The 23,291-nt window shown below is 38.5% G+C and overlaps 1 protein-coding gene across 1 annotated transcript in view; it reads right to left on the bottom strand.

Moving 5' to 3' along the window:
• SAMSN1 (SAM domain, SH3 domain and nuclear localization signals 1) overlaps positions 1-23,291 on the bottom strand; it is a 112,648-nt gene that overhangs the window by 72,634 nt on the left and 16,723 nt on the right. The window lies entirely within an intron of this gene.

Here is a 23,291-nt window from a genome sequence, read left to right as displayed (position 1 = left end):
GGAGTGAAATAGCTCCTTTACTATTGAAAGAAATTATATTGGTCCTATCTCCACTACAAACCTGGCTCTATAATTCTCTAAATATTAAAGCTTGTAGAGTATCATCTACAAAGTATCATCTTTGTAGAGATGATACTTTAGAAAACTAACACTTCTCCTCTGAAAGAGAAAATAAACTTTCTTTATAAAATGATAAATACTTAGGGGGAAATGTGTATTTTTTTTTTTTTTAGCTCTAACACAATCGGTAAGTATGTCATATGGTTCATGCAGAGCCAACTTCTTTATTTCAGCCTGCAAAGGTCATCTCCTCTGCTGAAAATCAGCAGGTGAATACAATCCACTCAGTATCACCTTGAGAAGGTACCAATTTGGAAACTAGAAGTCTGGTGTTAATCTTTAAGCCAGTACACGTCTGGCCACCACAAGCTTAGGAAACCTCTGCATGCTTTAAGGCCTTTCCTGTGACTCACTGTCTTGCCCTGGGGAGAGAGATTTGGCAGAATCCCTCCATCAGACAGACTCAGAGAGGACTGAGTGGGACCTGCATGCCCCACAGGCATAAAATATTACTTATACAGCTCCTCTCATCATTATTGTTGTATTCCAAGATATGTTAAGCAAGTATCTTATTTGTTTAACAAATATGTCTTGAATGTCTGCTGTGGGCCTGGAGCTCTACCAGGTGTCCGAAGATGGAATGTCAAGGGCATTACCTGCTGAGAGTTACCAGTTCAGTGGGAAGACAGACCAACAAACTGAGAATTCAATATAATATGTTCTGTATCAACCCAAGAGGCACGAGCAGAGAAAGCATAGAGGGCAAATTGCTAATATGACTGAATAAGGAAACATTTTACTCAGGAGGTAAAATCCTAAAGTGGACTTGAGTAATAGTGAGTGAAATAGGAATTGGCCAGGCAAACCAGGGGAAATCCAGGGGCATTCCACCAAGAAGAAGAGTATATGAGTGGGTGAAAGGCCTGAGAAGGTCTGGTATGGTCTGGGAGGGAGGGGTAATTCACCACAGAGAGCAGTTACGCCTAACAGGGTGAAAGACAGATAATGGGGCAGGCGGGTGGCTTAAGGCCAGACTGTGAAGGACTTGGAGATCACATGTAATGGGTTGAATCATATCTTTCCAAAAAGATGTGGTAAGGTCCTAACCCTCAGGATCTCATAATGTGACCTTATTTGGCAATAGGGTTGTTGTAGACATCATTAGTTCAAGTGAGGTCATCCTTGATTAGAATGACCCCTTGATCTAACATGACAGGTGTCCTTAAAAGAAAATGGAATTTGGACACAGACACATATACCTAGAAACTCACAGGGAGAAGATAGCCACTTGAAGGTGGAAGCAGACATTGGAAGTATGCTGCCACAAGCCACGGAATACCTGGAGCTACTAGAATCCAGAAGAATCTTAAGAATCTTCCCGTAAAGTTTTCTGAGACATCATGGCCCTGTTAATACTTTGATTTTGGACTAACCTCCAGAAACGTGAGATAATAAATATCTATGGTTTTAAATTGCCAAGGATGTGTATTGGATTATTGAAGCCCTTGGAAACTGATGAAAAGTAAGTGAAAAGTAAAAGTGTTAGTTGCTCAGTTGTGTCCAACTCTTTGTGACTCCATGGGCTGTAGCCTGCCAGACTACTCTGTCCATGGGATTTCCAGGCAAGAATGCTGGAGTAGGTTGCCATGCCCTCCTCTAGGGGATCTTTCCAACCCAGGGATAGAACCCAGGTCTCCTGCATTGCAGGAAGGTTCTTTACCATCTGAGCTACCAGGGAAGCCCTAGGAAACTGATACATCATATTAAATAAATAGTGTAGATTTGAATGTAATGCGATTATGATCTATAGGGAATGGAAACTACTAAAGAACTGCTGTCAAAGCAAGAGAGCAACTTGACCAGACTTGTGTGTTAGATAAAAGGTTCCGGCTGAAGTGTGGAGCATAGATGGGGGATGGAGAGAATCTGCAAAGTTTCCAAAGCTTATTCCTCAGTGTCTCCTACAGTTGCTCAGAATGTCCTCGTCTATGAAACAAACACAAAGGATGGAGAAAAGAACATCCTTCTCCACTCAGTTTGGTCCAAGATATTATATTAGAGCTCTCCTTTCTGCATAATGTCACCTGGATAAAGAAATGGGTATATTTTGAAATTCAATCCTACCAGATCACTTTACTTAGTGATGGGAATGTCACAATGAAAAATGATGATATAATTGGACACTTAAAATGATGTTGACATTGAGATCTTGATTTAAAAATTCAGTTAAAAAATCTTAGAACCATGATATGAATAAAATTAATTTTCCAGTAGCAAGCCATTTAAGTTTTCTCAGAATTGTTTTTCTTGTTCTTTATCTTAATTGCAGAATCTGGTTTATATCCACATCTTGAAATGTCTGTTCCCCAGCAAAAAAACTTGTTAAGAAGCATACTATCACTAAGATCAATACTAAGGATGCTGGATTACAGCTGTTATTTCTGTTGAGGTATTTCCTAGAAGTGTCATAGACTGCAGCAATCAGCAGCTTTGACGCAAGCAAGCGACTTTCTCTAATTGGAGTAAGTGGCGTTCAAACCGATGACACGTACACTTCCCAGGTCATATACTCTTTAGCTGTTTCTAAACTTGACTAGTATCCGTTTCTAATCTTGACTAGTTTGAATAGATCCTAAAATAAATACAGAAGTCTTGTGTGTGTTTTCCGTGTTTCAGGCAACATAAATGCACACGCACATACTTTACAAGGGATCTATTTTTACTGAAGCCACAGAATTCACTAACGAACAAGACCCTGGTAAGGCATTCTGATTCACATTCTGTAGTTCCCTTATAACCTCCTGAGACACATGTCATCCTTGCATAGATAAGTAGATAAACTAATGAATATAAACCATCTCCATGTATCTTTCATCTCATCGGCTGAATACCATAACTGATAATGTTACAAAATATTACATTGCATAACTCAAAATGTAAACTATATGCTTCTAATCATATTATATTGATGAAGCAATTTAATATCATTTCATTTTGAAAAATACGAAGGTTGCAATATAACAAATGTAAAAATCAGTGAGATGATCAAACACAGAGTACTAAAGAAACATGAAAAACTTGTATAACAAGTTAATGCTCAGATGTCTTGGACACTGATATGTAAAGATCATGATTCACTTGGGAAAGTTAAGGCTTAGAGAGATGAGGAATTTCGGTTTAAGGAAGCAGCTAAGGGCAGTACTGGACCTAAGGGAGCCCCTGGCCTCTTCATCTGTCATTTGTCACGAGATGTAGTGTTGAATTCCTGTCATGTGACCTTCTTGCCCACTCATTAAGCCCTGGATACACAAACAGCAAGAATTCTCTGTTAGTGTTTCCTATAAAAGGACGTTTTAGAGAGATCAGAGGCCTTACATTGTATTGTATCTCCTGTTTTACCCTGCAAAACAGGAGAGGACAGATATAAAATATTTGGGAGCAGTTGTGAACGTGTATATTGACAGAAGAGTGCCTTATCTCTCTGTGATTGACGTGTCTCAGCACCCATAGTGGTAGAAATTTTAAAATAGGACAAGACTGAACAACTAATACAAGCACATTTAAGAGTGGTAACAAAAGTAAGCCGAAAGTTCCCTATGTCTACATAGGTTACTGATTTAAGTGTACTTTTCCAATGGCATTCATTCGTTTATTTTTCATTCCTTTCTCCAAACACCGTGTTTTAGTTCCTGCTTTGTTGCCTAGCATTGGAAATTATCTCCACTTTAAAAAGTTTTTGATTTGCATGTATTATTTGGACTCATGCATTGGTTTAAAATCAGATCATCAAAGATAGGAACTTAGATGCCTCCAAAATATTACTTCAAAGAAGAGTTGTATGGATATAGTTTATAGTTGAAGAGCCAACATTTTCCATACTCATATATTCAGTCTAGTTTGTTATTAAAGTATAGAATGAGATGAGAAGAAGACAGATTTTGGAAGAAGAAAATGAACAAACATTTATTGATATGCTACTATAGATCATTACATCTCACTCAAGCCTCTTAACAGCTATATAAAGTGTTATTATCTCCTATTTTACAAAGAAGAAATGGAGATACAAAGCAGCTCCCTCACCTAAAGTCAGAAAGCTGACAAGTAGTCAAGAATTGAACTCCAGCCTCTCTGTCCACTATACCATGCAGACAAACCCTTTATGTAGAATAAAATTCACAAGCCAATTAAGGGAGAAAAGAGCAAGCCAAAAGCAACCCCACTTATTTCTTTAGCAGGCAGCTGTAAATACAAATGTTAGCTTTAGAGCTAGGGAATGGGCCACCTTCCCTTCTTCTGATCTCTTCCCTTTTCTCACTTTCTATTTTGTTATTCTTTTCCAATGCCTCACTACACTGTCACTTCCTCCTAAGAACTCAAAGGAGTGTATTTCAGGAGCAGTCAAAGAAAGAAACTGAGAGCAGACAAGGGTGACTCAAAATCAACCCAGGAGGAGACATTGTAGTAAACACATACTTACCAGATGATGCTCAGGCTTCAAAGGGATGGAAAAGGGACTGGGGAACAACTGAAATTCAGTGGAGGTAATGGACACACCACAGAGCATGTAAAGCAGAGAAGAAAACAAATTCTGATTTATATATACTATATGGATGATCTTCCCAGATGACTCAGTGGTAAAGAACCTGCCTGCCAATTCAGGAGACTCTGGTTCGATCCCTGGGTCAGGAAGATTTCCTGGAAGAAGAAATGGCAACTGACTCCAGTATTCTTGCCTGGGAAATCCCATGGACAGTGGAGCTTGGTAGGCTACAGTGCATGAGGTCGCAAAGAGGTGTACAAAACGTGGCAACTGAGTGCGCATACCATACAGACCCCTTGGAAATATACAGTAAATATTTCAACTATTTATCATCTATGGATAAAGTTAACATCTACTCTCGGAGCAATACTGAAAAGTTTAGACAATAGTAAAGTTCAAAGCAGGTCAATGAGCCTAACAAAATGCTTCGTTTATACCTGAATCTGTAATCGCCACCCTGGCTTTGAGGTACAGCTTTCTAAAAATGTATTTCTTTCCTCTTAAACTTGACTCTTGGGGTCTTGGTCACCATCTATATGCCAGGTGGAGAGCTAAGCACCTTTACATAAAATATCTCTTGCCATCCTAATGATTAAGTCTGGGAGAAAGGCTATATTTTTCCCACTACACAGTAGAAGCAACTGGGACTCAGACAGTAATGTGCCTGTGTATACTATGGATTCCAAATTTAAACTCAAGATTTCTCCCTTTAAAGTCGAATGGCCTTCCTCTTTTACAGTGTTGCAGAAACTTCTAAACATCATGGTGAGTACAATGCTAGCCACACAAAAAATGAAAACTTCTTCTGTGGATACTGGGGGGTTAAGAAATACTGGTTTGATTGGGTGATTGTTGACCAGTTTCATTTTAAAAGGCAAAGTAATGTACATTTGCCAGTGGGGTGGGGAGGGGGCAGAAATGTAGACAGTGGAAAGAACAGAGAAATATCACAGCTTATTCACTCCCATTTCCATATATGCAGACTGGAGTTCTTGTTAGTTCTGCTTTTGTTACTGGTAAAGACGAAAGCTCACCTTTCCCACAATTTGCCCAGATACAATGACCAGGATGATGGCTGGCAACTCTTTGGGAGTAACCACACTTGTACTGTGGTTTCTTTGGTTGAGTTTAAATTCAGCTTGCATTTTATTCAAAGGAGACTCTTTCCTACTTTCATCTGAACTGAATTAATGCACAATAAATATAGGCATCAAATTTTCTAACTGTGGTGAATAAAGGATATCCAAGGGTTATAGACTGTCAGTAAAAGCACATTACAGAACCTAAGTACTCAATTTCAAAAAGCCTTTTAACATAAATATTTCAAGATTATCAGCTTTGTTATCATTTCACACCAACAATTTTCATTTCCCAAATCTATTCTGACATTTGAAGAAACATTAAAGAAAAAAAAAATCTTACTGTGTTATATCTGGCTACCACCATATAATGCCACTTAAAAGTTGGTTTAGAATAAAGATAAAGGCAGAGGAAGGTTGGCCACAGTGACTCAAATGAAACCTTTTCACTATTTCTTTTTGAGTAATGTTAGTGTTATCTGATGCAAAGAAACACAGACACACACAGATCACCTCAAGATCCCATTCAAACCTATTAATTTGGTTCAAACACTTCAGGATTTAAAGATCCTGACCAAATGATATTGGAAACCATTACTAAAGTAAATGGGCTGTGTAATTAGCAAAACTGGACATGTCTTTGACCCTCTGACAGAATGGATGGTTTTCGCTCCTCAGCAGTTGGGTAGAACCCTGTGTTAGGGGCCTTAGGTCACACAGAAATGTTGGCAGAGTTCCATGCCACTGGAACTACAGGAAGGCAATCCAATGCATCTATTAAAGGAGGAGTTGGCAGACGAGACGACTGATGAATGGGAGCATAAAAAATAAGCATCACTAATAAATTGGGGAAAATTTCACAAATGAGTAAGGTGAATGATTTTTACCCAGCTTGGATATTAAACTAGAAAGAACACAACAATTACCCAGTAGAGAAAATCAGACTCTATTTAGAAAGTTACAAAAATAAATAATAGTTATGTTATTATCATAGAAGCTACTTATATTCAAAAGCATTTTATAAAATCTGGAAAATATATAAGAGGCCTGGTCATTTGTTATACCCTCTGTCTGGGAATCTTTCTACTCTCTGATATATCAAAAGTTCCAAATACTCTTAAACTGGAGTTTCAACCAAATCAGTTTGGAAAGCACAAAACTATCTCTGGGGAAATGTCAGCTGCCCCCATTAGAGGCCTTGTACACTTTCATACAGGCTGATCATGGGAGTCTTTAGTACTGAAAAATCCCTAGGGCTGCCCAGTGCATTCCTTTGCTGTGTTCTCAGTGTGAGGTCCCACGGTAATTTGACTATCTTACAGAAATGGGATTTGGAAGACTGAAAACCCAGTTTGACCCTGAAACACAGCTTGGGCAACTTCCTCAATCCTCCAAGTCCTATTACCTCATTAGCTGTTGTTCAGTCACTCAGTCATGTCTGACTCTTTGTGACCCCATGGACTGCAGCACATCAGGCTTCCCTGTCCTTCACTATCTCCTGGAGCTTGCTCAAACTCATATCCATTGAGTCAGTGATGCCGTCCAACCACCTCGTCCTCTATCGTCCCCTTCTCCTGCTACTTTCAATTTTTCTCAGCATCAGGGATTGTTCTAATGAGTTGGCTCTTTGCATCATGTGGCCATAGTATTGGAGCTTCAGCTTCAGCATCAGTCCTTCTAATGAATATTCAGGATTGATTTCCTTTAGGATGAATTGGTTTGATATCCTTGCAGTCTAAGGGACTCTGAAGAGTCTTCTCCAACACCACAGTGCAAAAGCATCAATTCTTGGTCACTCAGCCTTCTTTATGGTCCCAACTCTCACATCCATACATGATTAATGGAAAAACCATACCTTTGACTAAATGGACCTTTGTCGGCAAAGTAATGTTTCAGCTTTTCAATACACTGTGTATTGAAATACACAGGTTTGTCATAGATTTTCTTCCAATGAGCAAGCGTCTTTTAATTTCGTGGCTGCAGTCACCATTTTCAGTGATTTTGGAGCCCAAAAAAATAAAGTTTGTCACTGTTTCTACTGTTTCCCCATCTATGTACCATGAAGTAATGGGACTGGATGCCATGATTTTAGTTTTTTGAATGTTGAATTTTAAACGCTCCATTTTCACTTTCACCAAGAGGCCCTTTAGTTCCTCTTCGCTTTCTGCCATAAAGGTGGTATCATTTGAGGTTATTGATTTTTCTCCCAGCAATCTTGATTCCAGCTTGTGCTTCATCCAGTCTGGCATTTCACAAGATGTACTCTGCATATAAGTTAAATAAGCAGGGTGACAATATACAGCCTTGACATACTCTTTTCCCAATTTGGAACCAGTCCACTGTTACATGTCCGGTTCTAACTGTTGTTTCTTGACATGGATATAGGTTTCACAGGAGGCAGGTAAGGTGGTCTGGCATTCACCATTCCTTTAAGAATTTCCCCATTTGTTGTGATCCACACAGTCAAAGGCTTTAGTGTAGTCAAGCAGAAGTATGTTTTTATAGAATCCTTTCTTTTTCTATGATACAATGGATGTTGGCAATTTGATTTCTGGTTCCACTGCCTTTTCTAAATCCAGCTTGAACATCTGGAAGTTCATCTGGAAGTTGAAGCCTTGCTTGGAGAATTTTGAGCATTAATTTGTTAGCATGTGAAATGAGTGCAATTGTGCAGTAGTTTGAACATTCTTTGGCATTGGCCTTCTTTGGAATTAGAATGAAAACTGGTCTTTTCTAGTTCTGTGGCCACTGCTGCGTTTTCCAGATTTGCTGGCGTATCAAGTGCAGCACTTTCACAGAATCATCTTTTAGGATTTGAAATAGCTCAGCTGGAATTCCATTATCTCCACTAGATTTTTTTGTAGTGATGCTTCCTAAGGTCCACTTGACTTCGTAGTCCAAGATGTCTCACTCTAGGTGAGTGATCACACTATTGTGGTTATCTGGGTCTTGAAGATCTTTTCTGTATAGTTCTGTGTATTCTTGCCACCTCTTCTTAAAATCTTCTGCTTCTGTTAGGTCCATACTGTTCCTATCCTTTACTACCTCATTTGGAACACTGAATTATCTGCTTCATGGGATTGTTGTGCTTATGGTATTAAATAACTTCTGAAAGTGATATGCGTGTGAGAGCTTCTCCAGAAGACTTCCTGGACTGGTGAAGATGGAACTGAAAAATCAGGGAACAAGGAACTCTGTAGACATAATTCTCAAACTTTGGTGCACATAAAAATATCATCTAAAGAGCTTGCCAAAGAATGTTGATTTTAAAAATTCTGATTCAGTAAATCTGGACTAGGCAAACCTTGGTAACAAATACCTTAGGTGAATCTGATATAGTTGGTTTATGAAGCCATACACTGATAAATAGATTTGGAATAAAATACTCTAGCCAAATTTGAAAACAGATTGATTTATGTGGAATCATCAGACATTTCTTTTTTTTTTTTAGACATTTCTTTCAATATCTTTCCTCTCCTTCAAATCTTCAGGCTTCCAAAGCCCCCTAATTCTCATCTAGAATGAATTCCCCCAGACCCCCTCCTAAATAGAACTATATCAACCTTGCACATCCAAGCAGTAAGACATCCAAGTTTAAAGAACACTACACATTTTCTCTTGCCTATTTATTGTAAAATTAGATAATAATAGGGGCTCACCATTTTACAAATTAAAATGTAAGACTTTGAGTTTGGGAATACTTTCATGGGAATCAGGTCCTATTGCCCAGATGATGTGTTAATATAATTAACTACTGTTACTTATTCCTTCACAGAGTTGAGTCATGAATATTTATCCTTGGAAGAGATCTTAGTGATTATCAGTATTATTCATTTGTTTTACAGCTAAAGAAACTGTAAGCTATACTATCTGACTTATCCTCCAACCTAGAAACTTCTCAAATGAAGAAGTTTCCCATCCAAGGGAAGCCTACTGAGAGGCAAGTCTACATGAAGAAGAATTTCCCCAGTGAACCATGTTTTGTTTTCCTGTGTCAGAAAGGAATGCAGTGTCTTAGGGACTTCCCTGCTGGCCCAGTGGGTAAGACTCCATGCTGCCATTGCAGGAAACATGAATTAGATCCCTGGTGGGGTCACTAAGATCCTACATGCCATGCAGCACAGCTAAACAGTAAAAAAGGAATCCAGTGTTTTAAATTATAGTCATAATTTCTTCATATAAATAGAACACAGGGCATTGGAGTTATTAACTTCTTTCATAATGTCTTAACTCATGAGATATGAAAGTATGATCATGGATTCATCCCACAAAGGAATAAACTCCTCCAATAGAACAAAATTACCCAGAACTCTTTTTTACTTCAAGAATTGAAAGTCTAGCATTCAAGAGAATTAAAAGTTATTTTCTCTGAAAAAGAGTTTCTCTGCCACGTTCCATCGTAAAATCTGAATGCTTTTGGATAATTGCTGCTTTGGGTTTTTCCTCCATTTTCTTTCCAAGTACACAGAAAACTTAGAGCGGATGCTATTTTTAATATGAATCCCCATGTGCTGTTTTCATAGATTACCTTTGCATTTTTCAGAGTAGGTTTTTCTAACCCAGGCCCATGTAACTACAAAGATCCCTAGAACTCTTGCTTCCAATTCTTTTCACTGTGAACCTTTGAAAGATATTGATTCTGCAAATGTGAAAAATTAATTTATCAAAAAATAGCACACATAAAATGGGGACTGGCAAGAGAAATCCTAAGAATATTGTTTTAACTGGAAGTTGTACCATTAACTGCTACAACTTACTGTATTTCTGTTGCGGCTCTTTGCAATGTATTTGTCACTGTGTGGGAAGAGTTTAATCTACTCCATACAGAGAGCAGTAGGAGTGCTCAGTTTGTCTCAAAATATGATGTCCCTCGCCACAAACAACTGATCTAAATTTCTTGCAGGTGGCAGGTCTCACTTTTTTCTTTTTTTCTAAAAGGAAATAACCCTTCTCTGAAAGTCAAATTTGTTTTTAAAGTTGCGGTGTCTTTAACCACTTTTTTTTTTTTCCAGTTTTTCAGTTGACACCTTGTCGTGACTTACAGTAGGTTGCATCAATCATTCTGGGTTCCTACAGAAAATATTTTGTGGCGGTGACTATCCTAGGCAAGAAACTAAATGCCCTTTGCAGGTGAGTGCGCAGGTACCTCTGATTTCTTGCCAAATCATTCAGAATGCCACAAATCCATTAAATCTCTCCACAGGGAGGAAAAAATTCCTGCATCCTAGAGAGAGAATTTATGAGTTCATTTCAATCACCACAAATGAAAGCCACCCTTAATATTCATTAGAGATTTTACGGTGGCAATATGCATTATCTATTCCTATGCCCCTCTGAAAGGCCAATTTCTCTTGAAACCTTACATGGCTCCAAGCCACTCTTTGTAGAAACAATGGCCTATGTCCAAGTGAAGTCAAAGGAGGCAAATGGATGACATTTCCTCATCCACTGGTAATGATTCCATTAAGGCATTGTGGTGGTTATGAGTTTCTAAGTTTTAAAAATGAAAAGACAGATTTGCAAGGTGCAGTGACATCACTGGATCACTTCTCCACTGTCATCTGTGACCATCTGTCCTAAAGCGAAAGGGGCTTTTCTATTTGCATCACAAAAGATGACTTTCAAAACTGGCATTTCTTTCCTTTGGAGAAATGCGTACTCTGGAGACACAAGTCTGTGAGCCTGAGAACTGTTCATCTCTTCTTTCTACCCATTATAGTTCAAGGCACCATTTTCTGGCATCGATTTTTCCCTTCCAATCTATTTCACTACTGTATGGAAAGCAATCTTGTCAATTTAAGCATATATCTCACGAAGTGAAGTGAAGTCGCTCAGTCATTTCCGGCTCTTTGCGACCCAATGAACTGTAGCCTACCAGGCTCCTCAGTCCATGGGATTCTCCAGGCAAGAGTACTGGAGTGGGGTGCCATTTCCTTCTCCAGGGGATACCTCAACAAATAAACAAGAAACAGACAAAACCCCCAAACCATTAGCTTAAAACATTCCTTGCATAGCTTCCCATTGCTTTTAGGAGATGGACAACAAAATTCTGCATAACTTATGAGGCTGTAAGGGGTCCATCTGGTCCTTCCTCAGTTCTTCAGAACTGCCTTGCACTTCATCTCCTTGCTTTCTCTCCCAGTCATGCTAACTCTCATTCCAGCCTCTAACTCTCATAACTAGCCTCTTTTTGGCTAGTTCACTCCTGCTTTTGACATCAGATTGAAGCTCAAACATCATCACTCCTGAGAGTGTTTCTTGACACCTTGCCCAGATCAAATTTACCTATTACAGGCTTTCCATAGAGCCATGTGGTGCTCACAGATTTCATCAAAGTTATCATTCTTATTTGTGTGGTTATTTCTATTTTTGTCTCTCATTGGACTATGAGGATGGCAGTGTTTGTTCTGCTCAACGTTTTATCTTCCTTATCTGGCACACTGTAAATACTTCAAAACAAACTGTTGAGTGAATAAATAAATGAGTTCCTGACTTTAATCTATTTTGTGCCCTGGCTGAAAATCTCTTTCAATCGGTGAGATGAGGGCTTCAGTTTGGGTTGAGCTTGAGATGAATGGCAAATAGGGTGTATTTCTAATCTAATTATTCATCAATATGGTTGTATTTAATAGCTAGGAACCATGAGATGCATAAAGATCCTACTCTGAATATTCATAAGGGTTTTAAGAGTGAATTCAACCAGTTGCTTTACAACTTCCCAGGAAAGACAGGGGACATGATTTCTTTCCATCATTTTTCATTCTCTTAGGAAAAAGGTGTGTTTTATCTGAGAGTTATATTCTGACTCTAAAATAAAATATGACATGCATAAGTGATATGATTATGGAAAAATATATGACAGGAGTTTTAAAAAGCTAAAATCATTTTACATCCATAAGATGCTGCTGATATACTGATGCAGTGATAATCTGGGGAGTCAGAAAAGGGCCATGGAGAGCCCAGTACGTGTACCCTGAGTCCCACTTCCTTTTGGTCTGCATGTCTCAGAGATCCACAAGCCTGGGGTCACATACTTCTGGGGAGCTATAAGCAGTGGTCTCAATGCTAGCAGAGCTAGGCAGTTCTGGCTTTCTTATCTATAAGAAGAAAATAGGGCAAGCTATATTTACAAATCTTAAAAATTAGTGAAAACTAGTAAATGTGCATTTACTGTAACATTATTGCATATGATACAAAATGGCTGAGAACTACTGATGGAGAGACTCCAACATCAGGTGTGTGTCTTGGTTGGCTTTGTGGCCCTGCAGCCCAGAGCAAGAACTGATGTATCATAAACATAATGTTTTTCACTGAATGAAAGGTAAATAATTATAAACACATAATTATATAAATATATATATAATTTTATATTTTATATTATATATATATATAATATATATAAACACATCTACTTCTGCTTCATTGACTACACTAAAGCCTTTGACTGTGTGGATCACAACAAACTGTAGAAAATTCATAAAGAGATGGGAATACCAGATCACCTTACCTGCCTCCTGAGAAACCTGTATGCAGGTGAAGAAGGAACAGTTAGAAAAAAAAAACAAACACATAATTATAATTTGTATTATAATTAAGGAGTAGTAATTGTCACTAGAAATAGTAGCTCTTCTTCATCAAGTTCCAACTGTGTGTCAGGTATAATTCAATGCTCTACATCCAATTCTTTGCAAGTACTCCACAAAAAAATCTTCATTGTATCTATCTGGATAAAAAACTGAAACTCAGAGATATCAAGTAATTTAGCAATTGCAGAAGGCAATGGCACCCCACTCCAGTACTCTTGCCTGGAAAATCCCATGGACGGAGGGGCCTGGTAGGCTGAAGTCCATGGGGTCGCTAAGAGTCAGACACAACTGAGCGACTTCACTTTCACTTTTCACTTTCATGCATTGGAGAAGGAAATGGCAACCCACTCCAGTGTTCTTGCCTGGAGAATCCCAGGGACGGGGGAGCCTGGTGGGCTGCTGTCTATGGGGTCGCACAGAGTCAGACACGACTGAATCGACTTAGCAGCAGCAGCAGCAGCAGCAGCAGCAGACATAGGACTGTAAGCAGTGATGCCACAGTTTAAGACCAGGCTTATTTGGCTCCAAGACTTGTAGTTTCTACCATGTACAGCTCCTCTTTGCCACCATGTTTATTTTTCTTTCTGCGGAACCATTTAAAGACAACTTAGTGATAGGAAAAGCCTGGATTGAGAGTTAGGAGGTTTATGTAGTACCACCTCTCCCATCATCTGCCATGGGACCCCAGGTAATCCACTGAATCTTCATGTGTCTCAATTTCACCATTTCTAGGATGAAAGAATATTTTTTCCTAGTAACAAAGCTAGTATAAAATGAAATGTGAGGGACTTCCCCAGTGGTCCAGTGGTTAAGAATCTGTCTGACAATACAGGGGATACATGTTCGATCCCTGTTCAGGGAGCTAAGATTCCACATGCTGTTGGGCAACTAAGCCCACGTGCCACAGCTGTGGGAGCCACAACTGCTGAGCCCACATGCCTAGAGCCCATGCGCTGCAACAAGAGAAGCCACCACAGTGAGAAACCTGAGCACCACGTGGAAAAGTAGCTCCCACTTAGCAAACTAGTGAGAGCTCATGCACGACAGTGAAGACCGAGCACAGCCCAAATAAATAAATGCTTTCCCTAGAAAGTACATTTTAAAAAAATGAAATGTGAGAAAAGTTATATTGCATCTCAAAAACAGGAACTTTATTTAAGCAATTAGGCCCCTACGTTGAATCATTTCATTTATGTCAAATCATTTCACTATATTTTATATCATCTCATTTTATACTGCAAGGTAGGAACTAACGTCTTCGTTTTTCACAGATCAAGAAGTCTAGATACACTACTTGCTTAAGCTCAAAAGTTACAGAGCCACGATTTTTGCAGGAAAACTTTAGATACTTACAGATTTGGGCTTAAAATATAGTTCTGCAAGCTATTGTTACATTACATAAATATTTATTCTCTTTTATCATTAAAATGGGAGTAATAATACCACCTAACTGAATCGTAACACAAAGATACATGAAACGCTTGAAATAGAGTCAAGTGATAAGTCAATGGAGACTATGGTTGTCATTATATAGACATGTCTACATGACTAGACATATCTACTTTGGCCACCTGATATGAAGAACCAACTCATTAGAAAAGAAGCCTGATGCTGGAAGAGATTGGGGGCACAACGAGAAGAGGGTGGCAGAGGATGAGATGGTTGGATAGCATCACTGACTCAATGGGCATGCATCTGAGTGAACTCTGGGAGATAGTGAAGGACAGGGAAGCCTGGTGTGCTGCAGTCCATGGGGCTGCACAGAGTCAGACACAACTTAGCAACTGAACAACAACACAGGATCAGAACAAGATCTGAAAGGTGGCACCTAGTGTGTGTGTGTGTATGTGTGTGTGTGTGTGTGTGTGTGTGATGACTGATGGCAGCAGAAGAGGCTGTCTCATTTCAGCCCAGCACTCTCTATACCACAAAGCCCCCTGCTCTTCTGCCCCTGCCTCACAATCCTATTTAAACTTCACCCACCCATTTGTCAAAGCAGGATTTTGTCTTTTGAAATGGCACTCAAAAGGATTTTAAGAAACAGTTTTTGAGTGACGGAAGCCTTCTTAGCTCCTGAGAATAGAAAATAGACACTTTGGCTCATGAAGAAGTTTTCATAATCAGAGGAATCTGGCTGTAACTCAAGTAAAGTCTGTATTCACATACATGGTTGCTAGTTCAGAATATGAGGAAGTACCCAGGACAGAGGAAGTGCAGTTGGTCAGGAAAACAAAGAACAGTAAAAACCGAAACCTAAAATAGCTTACGTTAAAAAAAAAAATCATAGAAATAAGGTCAACAATGGACATCTGAAAAGTGAAAAGAGAGCTAATTTGAAAAAGCTGAAGGACAATCTTTTTGTACTAATCTCTTTCTGCACATAGGATATACCTTTCTTGGTGTCCCCTCATAACCCAAATACTGAAGATAGAAAAGGGCCTTTAAGATCATTAATGGCCCTCTTTCTGAAGATGAAGATGCAGAAGACTATGGAGATTAAGCAGCCTGATCCAGAGAGACGCCAGTAAGTGACAGCAGTGAGTTCATAATTGGCTTTCCTGGCTCCAACCTGTGCTCCTTTGATGTGCAACATAACTTCTGACACATCTGGCTGTGCACTCAAAATGAGGCATGGTCTTTAGCTTACTTAGCAATATTTGAATTATGAGCTTGTTTCTCTGGCACAGAAAAAATTCTACCAATACTTGGAACATTCTCCAAGGCTCATTATATAAAATGTCCTAACATTTACACCTCTCTCTTTGCAAGGGTCAAGGTCCAGCTTTAGATTGTCTTTATTCTGCTAATACATGCAGAAGAGTTAAACTCTCAGGAAGGAGGAGCTTGAGGTTTCCCATGGTCAACAAGCATAAATGGGTCCCCTTCAGACTGATATTTGTTTTCTGCCTTTGTCTATTTGAGAATCCAGAGAAACAAATTTCATCTTGATTGTAGAAGCCAAAATGTAGTTATAATTGATTATCATGGATCCTATATCATTATCATAAGAGCTATTGTAAATTACAAACATTTTATGATGACTTTAGAGAGATTTTATTATGGAGTGTACCAGTTCAACTTTCTCCTTAATTTGATGCACTTGAATGCTGCTGCTGCTGCTGCTGCTGCTAAGTCCTTTCACTCGTGTCCGACTCTGTGCGACCCCATAGAAGGCAGCCCACCAGGCTCCACCCTCCCTGGGATTCTCCAGGCAAGAACACTGGAGTGGGTTGCCATTTCCCTCTTCAATGCACGAAAGTGAAAAGTGAAAGTGAAGTCACTTAGTTGTGTCTGACTCTTTGTGACCCCATGGACTGCAGCCCACCAGGCTCCTCCGTCCATGAGATTTTCCAGGCAAGAGTACTGGAGTGGGGTGCCATTGCCTTCTCTGATGCACTTGAATAAACAAGCACAAAGGAAAAACAACAACAACAACAACAACACAGAGAAAAGTGAGGCAAAACTTTAAGGCCATTCATGAAAAAGAGGGATTCTTGGTTTCTATAACAGTTCTAGGACTAGCACAGATCTGTTGTTTTCACTGATATTCAGAAGGTTTGTAAAATTGAGAAAAGCCAAACACCAACCCAAATAATTAAATTTGTTTGCATTCTACATTGCTCATATTCAAAAGTCTAGTTTAATGATACCTCTACTTATCCTGGACTTCTAGAATACAATTTTACACTTATAGAGCAATTATATTTTCTCATTTTATTTTTATATTCATTATACAGGATTTTATTATAAAAGACATTTAAACATTTCATAAACATTTACAATTTACTCTCTTCAAATTCAGCCTAAATAATTTCCATAAATCTGATATCTTGCACTATTATAATATCTCATAATTTAAGTGTTTCTTCTATGAACTCTTTTTTTTTCATGTAAATGTGCTTGCACATCTGGCTGGATCTTTTCCAGGATTATTTTATGTACAATTACTACTGTATGTTTCCCATCTTTGTGAATTTTTATACAAAGAATTGTGATTAGTTGTTTTTCTTTTTACCTTTTTTAAATAAGACCCTCTAAACTCTCAATGGGCTTCCTTGGTGGCTCAGCTGGTAAAGAATTCACCTGCAATGCAGGAGACCTGGATTCTATCCCTGGGTTGTGAAGATCCCCTGGAGAATGGAAAGTCTACCCACTCCAGTATTCTGGCCTGAAGAATTCTGGGGCTATTCCATGGTGTCACAAAGAGTCGGACACAACTGAGCAACTTTCAGTTTTACTTTCAAACTCTCATTACAGATATGAAATGGTAGATTTCCCAGCCCTGCCCCCTGCCCCATACACACACACATTTAGAGCCTAAGTGACTTAGGAGGCACTTGATATAAGTTAGCTAAATGAGTGAATACATGGGTGAATGAATAAATGAATGAATGAACAAACTGTTGCAGCATCTTCTGTTTTTCAAATTCTTCTCTTGAGTAAATATTAATTATCCTTCCTTCAAACATTATATTGGCTATAATTTAAAATTTTTCACATAAAATACTCATTATTTTTTCTTGTTCATTTAGGGCCTTAAAATTATTTTTATTATCTTGACTCTCAAGTTAATTGATTTCAGCACAAAGTGTAGCAGGCATAAATATCTTTCGGTACTTTTCTATCCCATTTTCCTATTTTTCCTTTGGAATTTCTCAGTCCAAATTATCATTTATTCTGCCTTCCTTTTCACAAGTTGTCCAAATCTATTAATTAAAACCTGTTCTCTTTCCATACCACCATAAATCCAAGGTAAACAAATAAAAGTTTAAAGCTGTTCTAACAAATAGCTTTTGCTGTTAGAGTTGGACACAAGGGCATTAAACTATGAGGAATTATGCATTGATGGCTCAGAGCCTGTTTTCCTCTGGGTGGATATGGGAGCAGTCATCTTGGTATATCATACACTGAACCTGTAAAAATATTAATACCCTCATCAGTGGGACCACAGAGACTTTTTGTCAGGAGTCTAACATCACTAATGTACAGAGAAAATAATAATAGAATCTATGAAATTAACTTTTCTTTTTTCCTAAACCATGCCCCTCCTTATTTTCTTTTTACTGGTCCTCTCAGTCCTCATTCCTTTTCACACATTTTTTCCTTCAACGTGTACACCATGAATTCTAACTTGACTATATATATATTTTTAAACTTCCATATTATTCATCAAATAGAGAAGAAAAGAAGATACAAATGGGAAAACAGTATAAATAAAGCGATAAAGATGGGGAAAAATCTGGATTTAGCAAAATGATAGTATAACTTTGGTAATAGAGTGTGCGTGTGTGTGTGTGTGTGTGTGTATGTGTGTGTGAAGGAGACTTGTGAGGATCTAGTTATAAGGTAGATTACGTCAATGAGTTTGCTTTTGACCCTGTAGGTGTTGATGAGACACTTAAAGGTTTGTAAGGGGAGCAGTAATATTATTGAGCTTCAGAATCATTATCCAGGCAGCATTAATCAGGTAGATTAGTCAAGTAAATTAATCTGGTAGATTAATCTGGTAATGATGTGTCACGTTGATTGAAAGAGGTAGGCTAGCATCAGAGAGATGGAGAGTTTGCCAAGGTTGAGACTAGGAAGACGAAAGTAGAAGATGGGCACAGACCATTTCTCCCATAGTGCGGTAGTTTTGGAGGGAGAGTATTGAAACTCTGAAATCACTTGAACATTTTCCCATGTCAATAATTAGAGCACTCAGTACTCCCTATGGAGAAGGCAATGGCACCCCACTCCAGTACTCTTGCCTGGAAAATCCCATGGACGGAGGAGCCTGGTGGGCTGCAGTCCATGGGGTCGCCAAGAGTCGGACACGACTGAGCAACTTCACTTTCACTTTTCACTTTCCTGCACTGGAGAAGGAAATGGCAACCCACTCCAGTGTTCTTGCCTGGAGAATCCCAGGGACGGGGAAGCCTGATGGTCTGCCATCTATGGGGTCGCACAGAGTCAGACACGACTGAAGCGACTTAGCGGCAGCAGTATTCCCTATTTGAATTAGAAGATTAATGTAAAATCTTTGCTCCTTTACTTCTAGGTTAACGTTAGCACACATTCGTTCTTCTCACTAAAATGGTTCAGTAAAGAAATCTTCCACTTTCCACACTCTCTTTTGGAGCAATTTTGAAGGGTTCATGTAACACTCCAATAAGACCTTCTAGCTTCACTCATCTCATTCTCTTCTTACACATATAAAGATGCTTTAAGTAGAGATTTTTTTTTTTTATTTTCACCTTGAGATTTTGTATAGAAACTTCATTCATTTTTCTTTGACCTCTATGAAATTTTTTGTTTCTCATTCTCATTTTTCCGTCTATACTACATTTTAATTCTTCTATGTGTGGGTTTCTGTTATATTCTTTGAGGCCTTTGACTTTCCTTCTTCCTGAAAACATTTGTTATTATCATTTTTAAATATATTACACTATTTTTATATAATAGATTGCAAAACGTTTTAGACACTTAAAGTGAAAAATGGATATCTGTTCCCCTTTTTCATGTCAAGATTATTTCCATTTCTTAATCTGAAAAACTGTTTATTCTTAAAAATCTGGAAAATAATCCCAGATTTGGAAAAATATATTAGCTGCTATTGATTATTTTTTAAAATATAAGATTAAAGGAAGACCTCATCACCTTTGGAACATGCAAACTTTATTCTTTCTTGTCCTTATTCCCACCAAGCCTATGGCTCATTCTTCTCTTTTGTTATGTTTCAAGTTTTTAGCATGCAGGATTTCGTAAGTACTCTTCAATCACTCTTCTTGTAAGTTGATTGTAAACACTTGGTTTCAATATTATTTTTGGTTGCGTTCATTGATATCTTTCTTAAGATGCATCTGAATTCCCTCTCAACACCACTCATCGCGGATATTAGAAAAGACTGGCATCCTTATATAGCTTTTCCTTTCACATTTCTCTTGTGGGGTATTTGCTTTCATAAGTCTCATCTTTTGTCTTTCTCATTTTCTAGCAATTCTATAATCACATCTCTCTCCTCACTCCTCAGATCCCATAGACCTTACCAACAACTAAACCACACATGAAATATCTGTATGTCTCATTCTCCCCCTCTTGACTTTTGTGAAGAGCTCTTCACAAAGAATATATTTCCCTGTCTGGATTCAGCTTGTTTATGGTATTTCAACTGAGTAAAATATTGCTACTTTCCAAGCCCAGCACAAGCTCTGGACTCTTTGATTTGGGCATAAATATCACCCGCTATTGACAGAGTCCTGACACCATTTCATTTAATCATCCCAACATCCCTTGTGTAGTAGACCTTGATAACCCTGTTTTACAAATGAGTGCTTTCAGTATGCAAAAAGTCACTCAGAGGAAAAGCAATGAGTAGGATCTGAAACCAATACAGAATTGAAATTTGTTCATTAAAGAGGGTAAGGAGTTTGCCCAATCTCACTCTGCTAGTGATGTCAGAGTTGGCATTTACACCCAGCTCTAGAAGAACTAGAATTGAGAGTTTGAGCCTGAAGTTGGTTAGCAGAGATGTATCTGGAAGAATGAGGACTGTCTGAAGACAAGCCAATTTCAGGCTGCCTCAAAACTGATACAATGATGAGATCAAAGACACAGGAATCCACTATTGTTGAGATTTCTGAGATCAAGAAACTAATTTGTGGATTAGTTTTATTTCCCCCCAAATGTGGGGTTTAGGCCTTGCTCCAACGAATCTGCATATGTTGGTACATTTAGAAAAAAAAATCTGGTAACTACTGACTACCTGTCATTGATGTAACACTCATTTGAGAAGGCTTTTTCCTTGACACTACCTGCCTTCTGTATCTTGCCTAGAATGAAAGTGAGTATAACTCAAATAAGAGCCCTGCAATTATTACAGAAAAATATTAGATACGCTAAAATGAAACTAGATAGTTTTACTTGCTATTATTATAGAATATATATGTAAAATATAAAAATAATACTTTGCCCTCATTCAACTTCTTTTACTCTATGTCTCAAATCCCTGAGTGCAAGTGGTCTCATTAAATTTACCAAACCAATTTAACTCTAACATGTTCTTGAACCCTCTGTCCAAGTCCACTGAGGTTTTCCTGTTACAAATGCTGAACATTACCGTCTGAAATTCTGAGCATTCTACAGATGTTTGACTTTCTATAGATAAAACTTATTTACCTTAGCTATGTACTAAAATAGACAAAATTACCTAAGTAAAAGAAAAACATTACTATGCATACACACCAAAACCAACACACATCCACAAACACTCATACTATACACACATGGTAATAGAGTTCATATATGATGCTTTCAAATTGTGGTGCTGAGGAAGACTCTTGAGAGTCTCCTGGACTGCAAGAAGATCAAACCAGTCAATCCTAAAGGAAATCAACCCTGAATATTCATTGAAAAGACTGATGATGAAGCTGAAACTCCAATACTTTGGCCACCTGAGGCAAAGAGGTGACTCACTGGAGACGACTTGTTGCTGGGAAAGATAGAAGGCAAAAGGAGAAGAGGGTGGCAGAGGATGAGCCACCATCCTCTGGATAGCATCACCAACTCAACAGACATGCATTTGAGCAAACTCTGGGAGATAGTAAGGATAGGGAAGCCTGGCATGTTGCAGTCCCTGGAGTCGCAAAGTTTCAGACACAACTTAGCTCTGAACAACAGCAGTGACTGCATTAATATAGAACAGTTAGACAATGAAGAAGTAATTTTTTTCTCTAGATCTATGGTAACAAAGTCTATTGGTTTCTAAAATTTCTATTCATTTAGTCAGCAAATGTTACTCAAATATTTGAGTGCCCATGACTTCTGCTTCCCTGGTGACTCATTGGTAAAGAATTACTTGCTAATGCAGGAGACGTAGGTTCTATCCCTGAGTTAGGCAGATCCCCTAAGAAGGAAATGGCAACCCACTCTAGTATTCTTGCCTGGGAAATCCCATGGTCAGAGGAGCCTGATGGGCCACGTACAGACATAGGGTCGCAAAGAGTTGAACATGATTGAAACTACACAATTTTAGTTTCTCTATTACCCCCTGAAGTAGGAAATGGCAACCCGTTCTAGTTTTATTTCCTGGAACATTCCATGGACAGAGGAGCCTGGCGGGCTACAGTCCATGGGGTCTCAAAGAGTTGCAAACAGCAACATTCTAGAGACTAGGGAGAATATAAACATAAATTATTTATAGCAAGTAAACTAATGCCCAGCTCGTCCTGCTACAGGATGGAGTGTGATAAGCTCCATGAAGATAGGGCCAATGCATGTATTATTTGGCTCTGTGTCGTCAGTGTCTAATATCGTGATGCTAAAGTAGATTTAATGCCTATACAATGAAAGAAGAATACCCTTAAGTAATCTGGAAGTTCAAAGGAAAAAGAGATTGCTCCTATCTGGTATGACCCAGGCAAGTTTTCTAGAGGACAAAGTATTTGATCTAAGTATTATGGGTTAGGATGATGGTTTTAAAGGAAAGAGGAATATACCAGGCAGATGAGTAACTCATCTGTAAAAAAAAAATATTCACACTCTTAAATCTTAGAATATCTATGCTATATAATTTTAGTTTCTCTATTAACCCCTGGAGTAGGGCATGGCAACCCACTCTAGTATTCTTGCCTGGAACATTCCATAGACAGAAGAGCCTGGGGGGCTACAGTCTCTGGGATCACAAAGAGTCTGGCATCACTGAACTACTGAGCACCTTCCAGTTTACAATTGAGAATAGTAAGCTTAAAAGGGTTCAATAATTTGCCCAAGTAGCAGAACTGGAATTCAAACCCAGATTTCTCTAACTCCAGATCATTGCTTTCTTGTGTGCCATATACCATTAGTTTAGTACGTGGAAAATGCTATAATATATTAGCTAAAATCAGGATCTGTAGCATAGGACTGTGGAGGTTCTAGATTTTGGCTTCACAAATTGTTAGATTTGTGATATTATACCTGTTACTTTTTTATACCTCATCTTTCTCAATTGTAAAACAGGAAAGAATTAATATTAGAACATCACTCCCTACATTATAAGGTTGTGAG

The sequence above is a fragment of the Bos indicus x Bos taurus genome, chromosome 1, assembly GCF_003369695.1.
Source record: "Bos indicus x Bos taurus breed Angus x Brahman F1 hybrid chromosome 1, Bos_hybrid_MaternalHap_v2.0, whole genome shotgun sequence".
NCBI classification, from domain to species: Eukaryota; Metazoa; Chordata; class Mammalia; order Artiodactyla; family Bovidae; genus Bos; species Bos indicus x Bos taurus.
This window is presented reverse-complemented; position numbering and strand designations above follow the sequence as displayed.